The sequence below is a fragment of the Carassius gibelio genome, chromosome B15 (assembly GCF_023724105.1).
Source record: "Carassius gibelio isolate Cgi1373 ecotype wild population from Czech Republic chromosome B15, carGib1.2-hapl.c, whole genome shotgun sequence".
Lineage (NCBI taxonomy): Eukaryota > Metazoa > Chordata > Actinopteri > Cypriniformes > Cyprinidae > Carassius > Carassius gibelio.
Genome location: NC_068410.1, coordinates 29217946 through 29229695, shown reverse-complemented (window position 1 = coordinate 29229695; position 11750 = coordinate 29217946).

The window sequence follows — 11750 nt, the reverse complement described above, 5'->3', positions numbered from 1 at the left end:
ACAGGGTAGTTGCTAAATTCAAATTTCTGTCATGAAACTATAGATGGCGCTGGTTGTTCTAACTCACTCTGATATAATCACATCATTATTTACATCGTGCAGCTGACTGGTTCTTTTCCAACACATTCTCACTCCCAACTCATCACATATTGACACTTGGTCAGGACCCTTTGACATCATTTTTTGACACACAGGGTACCCTTTTAGCATATTTTTTTTCTGCGTACAGGGTCCTACATTGCTTCAAATAAGAAACCCTTGGCATCAACTGCGGGCGGCAGATCCTTTTCCTATTTGGCGCCTAAACTCTGGAATAACCTACCTAACATTGTTCGGGAGGCAGACACACTCTTGCAGTTTAAATCTAGATTAAAGACCCATCTCTTTAACCTGGCATACACATAACATACTAATATGCTTTTAATATCCAAATCCGTTAAAGGATTTTTAGGCTGCATTAATTAGGTAAACTGGAACCGGAACACTTCACATAACACCGTACTTTCTACATCATTAGAAGAATGGCATCTACGCTAATATTTGTCTGTTTCTCTCTTGTTCCGAGGTCACCGTGGCCACCAGATCCAGTCCAGATCAGAGGGTCACTGCAGTCACCCGGATCCAGTACGTATCCAGACCAGATGGTGGATCAGCACCTAGAAAGGACCTCTACTGCCCTGAAAGACAGCGGAGACCAGGACAACTAGAGCCCCAGATACAGATCCCCTGTAAAGACCTTGTCTCAGAGGAGCACCAGGACAAGACCACAGGAAACAGATGATTCTTCTGCACAATCTGACTTTGCTGCAGCCTGGAATTGAACTACTGGTTTCGTCTGGTCAGAGGAGAACTGGCCCCCCAACTGAGCCTGGTTTCTCCCAAGGTTTTTTTCTCCATTCTGTCACCGATGGAGTTTCGGTTCCTTGCCGCTGTCGCCTCTGGCTTGCTTAGTTGGGGTCACTTCATCTACAGCGATATCATTGACTTGATTGCAAATTAAAACAGACACTATTTCAACTGAACAGAGATGACATAACTGAATTCAATGATGAACTGCCTTTAACTATCATTTTGCATTATTGAGACACTGTTTTCCAAATGAATGTTGTTCAGTGCTTTGGCGCAATGTATTTTGTTTAAAGCACTATATAAATAAAGGTGATTGATTGATTGATTGATCAGTATGCCAACACGAAAGGCATTGGGAATTTTATTGTCATGATTGAATTATATATTGGGTAATAATATTGCTATCATTGCATATTGTCAGACTCTGGTCCATGTTTTGTGTGTGTTTAGAATAGCCCATGGAGGGCTTTGATCCCGATTATAGCCCACAGAGCCCAGCAAGGGCTCCTGATCCCACTCAGGAAGGGCTCCGTATCTCCCGTCAAGTCCAGGGAAGGCTCCAAATCCCCAGTTAATTTATTTTGTTTTGTTTTTTTTTTTTTTTGGGGGGGGGGGTGGGGGGGGGGGGGGGGGTTGTGTAGCTCTGCTATGGCCTCCTGAAATGCCTGCACCACCATGGGCTCCTGTGTTCCCTATTCCTCCATGGCACCCAGAGCTGCCAGATCCACATTGACGCCTGCTCTGGAGGCCTCTCATCTGGTAACCCTACTCCTAGAGGCCTGCAGAGCGCCAACCCCCCCTCCACCTTTGGATGTTGTACAGCACGGGATGCGCCTTCTGGGAGAGGGCAGTAATATTGGACTCTGAATCATGTTTTGTTTGTGTTTTGCTCCTCTTGTAACTCCATTGACCTTATACGGTCCTTCCTGATGCTGTCCTTGTTGTGTGAATTGTTTCCAGCCGTGTTTATTAATTTGTTCCCAGGTGTTTCCCATTGGTGTCTGTATATTTATAGTGTGTTCTGTCTCCAGTTCTTCGTCAGCTATTAAATGTCATTCTGTTCTCCTGATGTCTCCCGTCTTGTGATCCCCAGCGTGCCGTTAATAAAACCCCTGTGATTTACTTTATTCCTTGTCTCTGCGCTCCTTCGTTCCTGTGTTCCTAGTGTCTGAGTTGTGATACATATATGTTGGGGTGGGATTTGTAAAAGTAAAAAGTAAACAGTTTTATTTATATTACACCATTTACACATTTATGAGCACCTAACCCAACCCCTGCCCCTAAAGCTACTATTTGTCAATTAAACACAAGATATAACAGGCAGATACAAATACAGTGATAATTTATTTAAAAAGTAATTAATATTCCAAGTCTTCTGAGGCAAAACAACTGATGTGTGACAGTAATAGATGTGATTACCATCTCCATCCACCTTAAAGCTCATCCTGTGTGCTGCAGTTTGTGTGCAAATTTAAACAACAAAAAAAAAATGCTGCCATAAGAAGCCTTTCATCAGCCTTGGTTGTGAAATTCTCTTATGTGTCTTGTGATGATTACTTCATGCTATGGCAGTATCTTTTTGAATGAGACGTGAATGCGTTAATGGAGCGGCATCATTTTCAGTGATTAAATCAAATGACGAGTTGGGGGTGAGAACGTGTTGTCTTTCCACATCAGCAGTGAATGAACTTGCTGCTCAGCATTCAAACACTTGGCTAATGCTTGCTGTAGCAGTTGCAGCGCACTTCAGAAACCCTCCACCTTTCACAGCTCCACCTTTATAGATGATATAGGGTGATTTTGTGAGTTATATATGTAATATGTGCATCAGCAGTATTTTTTACATGATCACAGCAGAATGTCTGTAGATGTACTGCCAGTAGTAAGTCTCGGTACTTGCTCTGCAGCAGCAACAGCCACGCAGCAAATCTATTCCGCCAATACCAAACACATTAACATTGCCATGTATATTACAACACTAATCTTTCAGAGAGTTGTCATGACAAAAATATTAACCTGGACATAGATGGAGATATAGATGTTCTATGTTACTGCTTCTGTCAGTTTATATCCATTAAGTGAGAGGGAAAAGTCGGAATTCTATGAGGGGCATTTTACATCAGCACTTTGGGGAAACACAAATGTCTTGGGATAGATAAATATTCCAGAGCCACAGGGCAGGTCAGGCCGTGTAGCCTGATTTACCCTTGCAGTGGCATGAGGGACAGTGTGCTGTTTATGTCCATCTGTGTAGAGGTTTAACAGAAGAAGAAGGGTTTTATTTGATTAGTGTCAAAACAGAAAAGCAGATGAATTGCTTTGATACAAATACATATAGAAAGTGCTTTCACTGAGCTCAAATGGCAGGGTCAGTCTTTATGATTTCCTTTGCACTGAAGACATTATCATTCATTCTATGTAAGGTAAATTTTACAAAGTAAAGAAAAAAATGTTAACTCTGTAAAAGTTAACTGAATAAGTGTAGTTTCCAGTGCTGGGCAGATTCAAAAGAACCAAACTGAACAAAATATTTGGTTAAAATTATTTGTTTGTGAATTATTCATCAAAAGCCATGTTTGGCTTATATTTTAAGTATGGTGACCTGTCAAAGACATCATGAAACACCACTGGTGCTTGTGTAGTATAAAGTTTCAATAAAGTTAAAAACTTAAAAGGATGTAAATATTGTTTTAATTAAAAACACTAAAATAATAGTAAAATATTTGTTTTATTATCAAATCACGCAGTTCAGCGTTAGTTGTACTGTAACAGTGAACGTGTAAAGGCTACACTGAAATACACTGCATGTGTCTTGTTTCTGATTTAGTAAATTAATCAGGTTATAAGATACATTCCTTTGGAACCTGAAACACGGTGGTTGGTTTTTATATTTTCTTTAAGTTGTTCTATTTCGGGGAGTTAATATTCTTGACAGGTTTAATTAGATTGTCCGCATTCATAATTAGTAATCTAATATCCCACCACACGTGGGCACACTACCAAGAATCACACATCATATTAGTCAATGAACAACAACATATTAAAATGCACCATCATAACTGAGCATCATCATAAGCAAATAACAGACATGCATCCCATACATAATATATAATTGACTTTCACCCAGCTCATCAAGTGAAGAGAACCGAACTGAATGAAACCTTCTGCATTGGTCTTTCAGCAAAGCCACTGAGATTCAGGCAACCACAAGTTGTGCTATTAGAGAATAACAAAAGTAAACAAATAAATATTACATATATATATATTATAAACACACACACACACGCTCACTGGCCACTTTATTAGGTACACCTTGCTAGTACCGGATGGACCCACTTTTGCCTTCAGAACTGCCTTAATTATTCATGGCATAGATTCAACAAAGTGTTGGAAACATTCCTCAGAGATTTTGGTACATATTGACATGATAGCATTACGCAGTTGCTGCAGGTTTGTCGGCTGCACATCCATGATGCGAATATCCCGTTCCACCACATCCCAAATATGCTTTATTGGATTGAGACTGTGGAGGCCATTTGAGTAAAGCAAACTCACTGTCATGTTAAAGAAAACAGTCTGAGATGATTTTACCTTTTTGACATTTGACATTATCCTGCTGTAAGTAGACATCAGAAGACAGGTAAACTGAAGTCAGAAAATATCCCCCACACCATTACACACCACCAGCAGCCTGAACCATTGAGACAAGACATTATGGATCCATGCTTTCATGTTCTTTACACCAAATTCTGACCCTACCTTCTGAATGTTGTAGCAGAAATCGAGACTCATGAGACCAGGGAATGTTTCTCCAATCTTCTATTGTCCAATTTTGGTGAGACTGTGTGAATCGTAGCCTCCGTTTTCTGTTCTTAGCTGATAGGAGCAGCACCCTGTGTAGACTTCTGCTGCTGTAGCCTATCTGCTTCAGGGTTCGACATATTGTGCATTCAGAGATGGTATTCTGCTTACCTTGGCCGCTCACTGGATATTTTCTATATGTAAACCCTAGAGATGGTTGTGCATGAAAATCCCAGTAGATCAGCAGTTTTTGAAATACTCAGACCTGCCTGTCTGGCACCAACAACCATTCCACATTCAAAGTCACTTTCTTAACCATTCTGATGCTCAGTTTAAGTCGTCTTCACCACATCTAGACGCCTAAATTCATTGAGTTCCTGCCATGTGATTAGCTGATTAGCAATGTGTGTTACCAAGCAATTGAAAAGGTGTACCTTATAAAGTGGAAATATATATATATATATATATGTGTGTGTGATTATCATTAATATAATTCATGGAAAAGTGACAAAATGGAAATATATTAAAAATATACTTAATAAAAACAACAAAATATATGCCAATATTTTCTGTAAGATAAGTAAATTAGCCAATTTTGTTTAAATGCAGGATTGCAGAAATGAGTACACCCTAGATTTAATTCAGACAATGTATAATATTCTACTGTATGTGTTTTAAGCTGATTCTTGAAGATGGCTAATGACTCCGCTGCTCGGATTGAGTTGGGTAGTGTAAAAAAGCCCATGTTCAGTTTGTGTTCTTTATTATAAGGGCTGTACAGCTGTTATGTTGGTCATTGAATTTAATTGAGAGGGCGTGGCATGTTTGGTGATCGTGAGAGAGCGGATCAGGTTTTAATGCGCGAATAGCAGAGTGAAAGCATAGGTCCGGCAGTCTTCCCTGTTAGCGGCAAATAATGCATATTAAGATCTCCTTCTGTAGCGATTTCACTTTGTGAACTACAAGGAGAATATTTGTGATCTCGATTAGCATTGGATGATGCTTAATTGTCTCAGACTTCTCGTTGAAGTTTCCTTCATGACGATTTTGGAATGTGCGTCATTGAAGATTGTGAGTTTCGTTTGAGTATTCATTATATTATAATTATGCCATTTATTTAGCGTTTAACTTGGATTAACTACTGGATTATAATTTATGTAAAATGAGTGTGTTTCCTCGATTATGTGAAGCATATGCTCTTATGATGGCAAGTATGATCGCCCATTATAATAAGTTACTATGACGCACAATTTCTGTTGTGCTGTTATCACACATTTAAGCAGTTTTCCGTTACTGATTGTTTATTTGCTTATTATAGAACCACATTTAGAGTCATATACAGCAACGGGATAAATCAATAACAAGCATCTTAGACTTTGCATTCATCATCGTTGAATATTCATTGTGCATCAGGAGACCTGAGACTACAGCTTAACGACCAGCTTCACATCTCTATCCTGATATTTGAACCTCTTAAAGAACTGTGAAGACCAACACAGACTGTTGCACCCCTTGTTTCCACTATATATTTGTGAAATCAGCCTCCATCTGTATCCTTGAAATCCACATCTGTTGAAGTAATTTAATTTGTTTGTTTGCTATTTTGTGCAGGCCTACACTCTTTATATGTATATTTTATTTGCTATTTGTGATCTACCTTTATGGTAAATAGGTACATTGTGTATTTGATCATTGATATTCAGCATCATAAAGAGTTAATTATTACAATTTAGTACAACTGCCTCCTGTTCATTTCTCTCGTGGCCATTGCACATCAAATGTGGTAATTGACACTCTGAGACGGTTGACACTGTAGTAGTAATCGGTGCAATACAGTTCCTTCCAAACATTTAATGGTCCTTCGAGCCGGATGTTATAACTGTCTCAGCAATGATGTACAGACCCAGAGAGAAAATGGTAGAGGATGAGGTGATCTCGAAGATCTTACTAATCGTTTAGAGAGAGTAAGCAGGCTGAGTGGTAGCCAATCAAATTCAGGCCAGTCAACCCCTCAGTATATTGAGCCTCCTCATGGTGAGAATGACTCTCCGCAACATGTTACTGGCAAAAGTGCTACTGTCAATGGTTTGCAGCATCGGCAGTCTGATTCTCCTTATCACCAGTCAGAGTGTGCCATGTCATTGCAGGCCAATCCTCCATGCTACCCACCTCGGGATTTTAGTCATTCTCCAGCAGAGGCACATACTTTACATTCACATTTAGAGTATCAGCCCATAAGAAATCTTCATGATCCATGCTTTGAGGACAGGGTGCACCCTTCACATAGAACTGGCTTAACTGATCGTTCTAGTTTTTATCGTCAACGGGAACGGAGAACGGATCAATATGGTGGTAATGAACAGCTGTATTCCTCTAATCGTTCATACCCATTTTTAGACCAATAGCTTAACCGTCCTTGGCACCCATTGCCAGTGCAATATCGTGGGCCTACACCCACCATCCCAGACTTCATTCATGATGATCCACGAGAGTTCGCCAGACTGAAGCTCGCTTTAGACAATGTTCTGCCCAACGATGCCTCAGAATCTTTCAAGTTTCAGATACTCATGGATCATTTGAAGTTGGAAGATGCTTTACTTGTTGCAGATTCTTACAGTCACAGCCGTTCTCCTTTCAGTGACACTATGCAAGCTCTTACCGACATGTATGGGCAACCACAGCAGCTGGCATTGCAGCGGATCACCAGCTTGATGGATGGGCCAAACATTAAAGGTGGTGATGTCAAAGCTTTCAAGGGATTTGCTCTTCGTGTTCGAGCCTTAGTCGGAATGTTGAATCAGTTGGGTAGCCCAGGCTGGACTGAGTTGAAGTGTGGTTCTCATGTATCTCGTCTCTTGGCTATTTTAAGAGATTTGTTAACCCTCTTCAAACTCCCATTTCTACTTTACTTGATTTGGCTGATTGGCTTGAATATGAGGTTCGTGTGCAAGTAGAGGGAACCCAGTACGGTACATACCCTGATCATGATAAGCATAGTTTCTGCAAAGAGAAGAAGCCTGGATTCATACCTCGAAAGCTGACCACTGTTCTGCATGGGGGAGAACAGAAGCAAGTGCCATCTGAAAATCCAAAGACAGGGATGGCATCCTCTGAAAGGGATCGGGAGAAGCCCAAAAGCTATTGTCCGTTCTGCGATACCCTCCAACATTACATGAATCAGTGTTCCAATTTTAAGCTCTTGAACAAAGAACAGGTTGAGAATTGGATCAAGATGGGCAATAGATGCTGGAGATGTGGCCGAAGTCATCAGACCTCAAAGTGTACACTGAAAGCTAAGTGTAAGAAATGCGATAGGAAACATCTTGAAGTTCTTCATGATGTTAATACCAATTCTGAGTTTAACAGAAAGGGCATCAACAGAGAGTCAGAAGGAAGCGCAGGCCCCATAAGTTCCACTTCACAGATATTGTATCTTGACCATCCCACGAGCGGAAAGCAAGTGCTGCTGAAACTGAGTCGGGTTGTGATTCAGAATGGCGACAAATCTTTAGAGACCTTTGCGGTACTGGACGACGGATCGGAGCCAGTGAGATTGGGACTGAAAGGAGGACCAGCAGCTGTACATACAAGGTTGGGTGGACGTTGCAGGGTCCATCAGGGTTCCTTCGTCCTCGTCTTCAGCCGCAGGAGTGTCTCTTTGTCTCTTGTGTGACACCAAATTCTGAACTCTTTAACCAGGTTGAAAGGCTATGGAAACTGGACATTCTGCCTTATCGATCAGACAAGGCAGTTACTCGCTCACGACAAGATGCAGAAGCCCTGCACATTTTGGAAGAAAAGACCATCAAAATTAATGTGGATGGAGTACATCGATACGCTACCCCATTACTCTGGAAAGAGTCACTTTCCCCCTTAAATGCACCAAAGGAAGCTGTCATGGCTCTCTTATGTAGTATGGAGAGACGACTATACAAAGAGCCACAAATGGCCGCTACTTACAATACTGAAATTCAGAAGTTGCTGCAGGCAGGCTACGTCACCTTACTATCATCTCAGGAGTGTGCATTGAGTCCTCATTCATGGTTCATACCACACCATATGGTCCATCATAATGGTAAGGACCGTATCGTATTCAATTGCTCTTTCAAGTTCCAAGGCCAGTCTCTAAATGAGCACCTCTTACCTGGGCCTACTCTTGGGGCAAGCTTGTTAGGAGTTCTGCTCCGCTTCAGGGAGCACCCGGTAGCTGTCTGCAGTGACGTGAGAGGTATGTTTCATCAAGTCCGTCTCCTTGATGAAGACAAGCCTTTCCTCAGATTTCTGTGGCGTAATGGCAATAATGCTGAGCCTCCAACAGTCTATCAGTGGGAAGTATTGCCCTTTGGAACCACCTGTATCAGAATCAGAATCAGAATGAGCTTTATTGCCAGGTATGTTTACACATACGAGGAATTTGTTTTCGTGACAGAAGCTCCGCAGTACAACAGAATGACAGCGACAGAACATAAAACACATAATAAAAGAATAAAAAATACAAATAAGTAGATAGTGAATGACAATATACAAATGACAATTGTAGGCAGGTATATTACAAAATGAAGTTATGTATGTACATATATATTGTGTGCAAAATTTAAGTGTATACTAAGTATGTGTGTTAGATAAATAAAGTGTGTGTGTATATAAATATAAAGTGTAGTGTGTTCGCCGTTATTATCAGCTGTTCATAAGATGGATTGCCTGAGGGAAGAAACTGGTCCTGTGTCTGGTCGTTCTAGTGCTCAGTGCTCTGTAGCGTCGACCAGATGGCAACAGTTCAAAGAGGGAGTGTGCTGGATGTGAGGGGTCCAGAGTGATTTTGACAGCCCTTTTTCTCACTCTGGATAAGTACAGTTCTTGAATAGATGGGAGAGTTGAACCGATGATTCGCTCAGCAGTCCACACTACCCTCTGTAGTCTTCTGAGGTCAGATTTAGAAGCTGAGCTGAACCAGACAGTTACTGAAGTGCAGAGGATGGATTCAATGATGGTGGAGTAGAACTGTTTCAGCAGCTCCTGTGGCAGGTTAAAGTTCCTCAGCTGGCGAAGGAAGTACAACCTCTGCTGGGCCTTTTTTACGATGGAGTCAATGTGATTGTCCCACTTCAGGTCCTGAGAGATGGTGGTGCCCAGGAACCTGAATGACTCCACTGCAGTCACAGGGCTGTTCATGATGGTGAGTGGGGGGAGTGCAGGGGGGTTTCTCCTGAAGTCCACGATCATCTCCACTGTTTTGAGGGTGTTAAGCTCCAGGTTGTTGAGACTGCACCAGACAGCCAGCTCTTTTACCTCCTGTCTGTAAGCAGACTCGTCACCGTCCTGAATGAGGCCGATGAGTGTGGTGTCATCTACAAACTTCAGGAGCTTGACAGAGGGGTCCTTAGACGTGCAATCGTTGGTGTACAGGGAGAAGAGCAGTGGGGAGAGAACGCAGCCCTGGGGAGCTCCGGTGCTGATTGTACGGGTGCTGGATGTATATTTTCCCAGCCTCACTAGCTGCTGCCTGTCTGTCAGGAAGCTGTTGATCCACTGACAGACGGAGGTGGGCACGGAGAGCTGATTTAGTTTGGGCAGGAGGAGGTTTGGGATGATCGTGTTGAAGGCCGAGCTGAAGTCCACAAACAGGATCCTCACATAAGTCCCCGGTCTGTCTAGGTGTTGCAGAACATAATGCAGTCCAATGTTTACTGCATCGTCCACAGACCTGTTTGCTCTGTAGGCAAACTGAAGAGGATCCAGCAAGGGCCCAGTGATGTCCTTCAGGTGGGCCAGCACCAGTTTTTCAAATGACTTCATGACTACAGACGTTAGAGCCACAGGCCTGTAGTCATTTAGTCCTGTAATTTTGGGTTTCTTAGGGATGGGGATGATGGTGGAACGTTTGAGGCATGAAGGGACTTCGCACAGCTCCAGCGATCTGTTGAAGATCTGTGTGAAGATGGGGGCCAGCTGGTCAGCACAGGATTTCAGACAGGCTGGTGTTACACAATCTGGGCCTGGTGCTTTTTTCCTTTTCTGCTTCCTGTAACCCATGTTGCGCTATATTTGCCCTTCAGTCCCATGTCAGGAACTACTTTGAGCCAACAGATGATGTGCGTCAATCTGTTGAATGCAATTTCTATGTCGACAACTGTCTAAAAAGTGTCCCAGATGAAGCACAGGCTACAGCACCATCTAATGGAGGGTGGATTTGAGTTGCGACAATGGGCCAGTAATGTTCCTATGGTCATTCGCCACTTTCCTTCTGAGCTGAAATCAAAGAGTAGTGAGATCTGGCTTAGTCATGAAACAGCCAATCCTCAGGAACGTACTCTCGGACTGATTTGGCATTGCAAATCTGATACTTTCGCATACAAACCATATCAGAAGGAGAAAGGTGAAACCACCATGCGCAAGATCTATCGCACACTTGCCAAGCAATATGATCCCCTTGGGTATCTGATTCCTTTCACTACAAGGGCCAAGATCATTGTGCAGTTGCTCTGGGACAAGAAACGTGGCTGGGATGATCCCTGCCTCCCTGTTGATTTACTTGCCGCTTGGCCTCAGTGGGAGAGTGAGCTCCCTCAGTTGTCCCAGATCTCTCAGCCAAGATGCTACAGCTCCAGCATCCAGCATGCAATCAAGAATCGCAGTGTTCATGTATTCTGCGATGCTTCTGAGCGAGCTTATGGCTCTGTAGCATACATGAGTACTGAGGATGAGCAAAACAATATTCAGGTAGCTTTCTTGGCTGCAAGATCTAGGGTCGCTCCAAAAAAGCAGCTCTCCATATCACGCTTAGAACTTTGCGCTGCACTGACAGGCGCACAGCTGGGTGATGTATTAAAGAAAGAGCTGACTTTAGACATTCATGACTTCGTGTTTTGGACTGATTCTACCACAGTCCTTGCATGGCTGCAATCTGATTCTTGCAGGTACAAAGTATTTGTGGGAGTCCGAGTTACTGAAATACAAGAGCTGTCTGACCCAAAATCCTGGCGCTATGTTGATTCATCTAATAATCCTGCCGATGACATTACACAAGGTTTGGCACTGATACAATTGGCTCAAGACACTCGATGGAGGCAGGGTCCAGCTTTCTTGACACAACCCAAGTG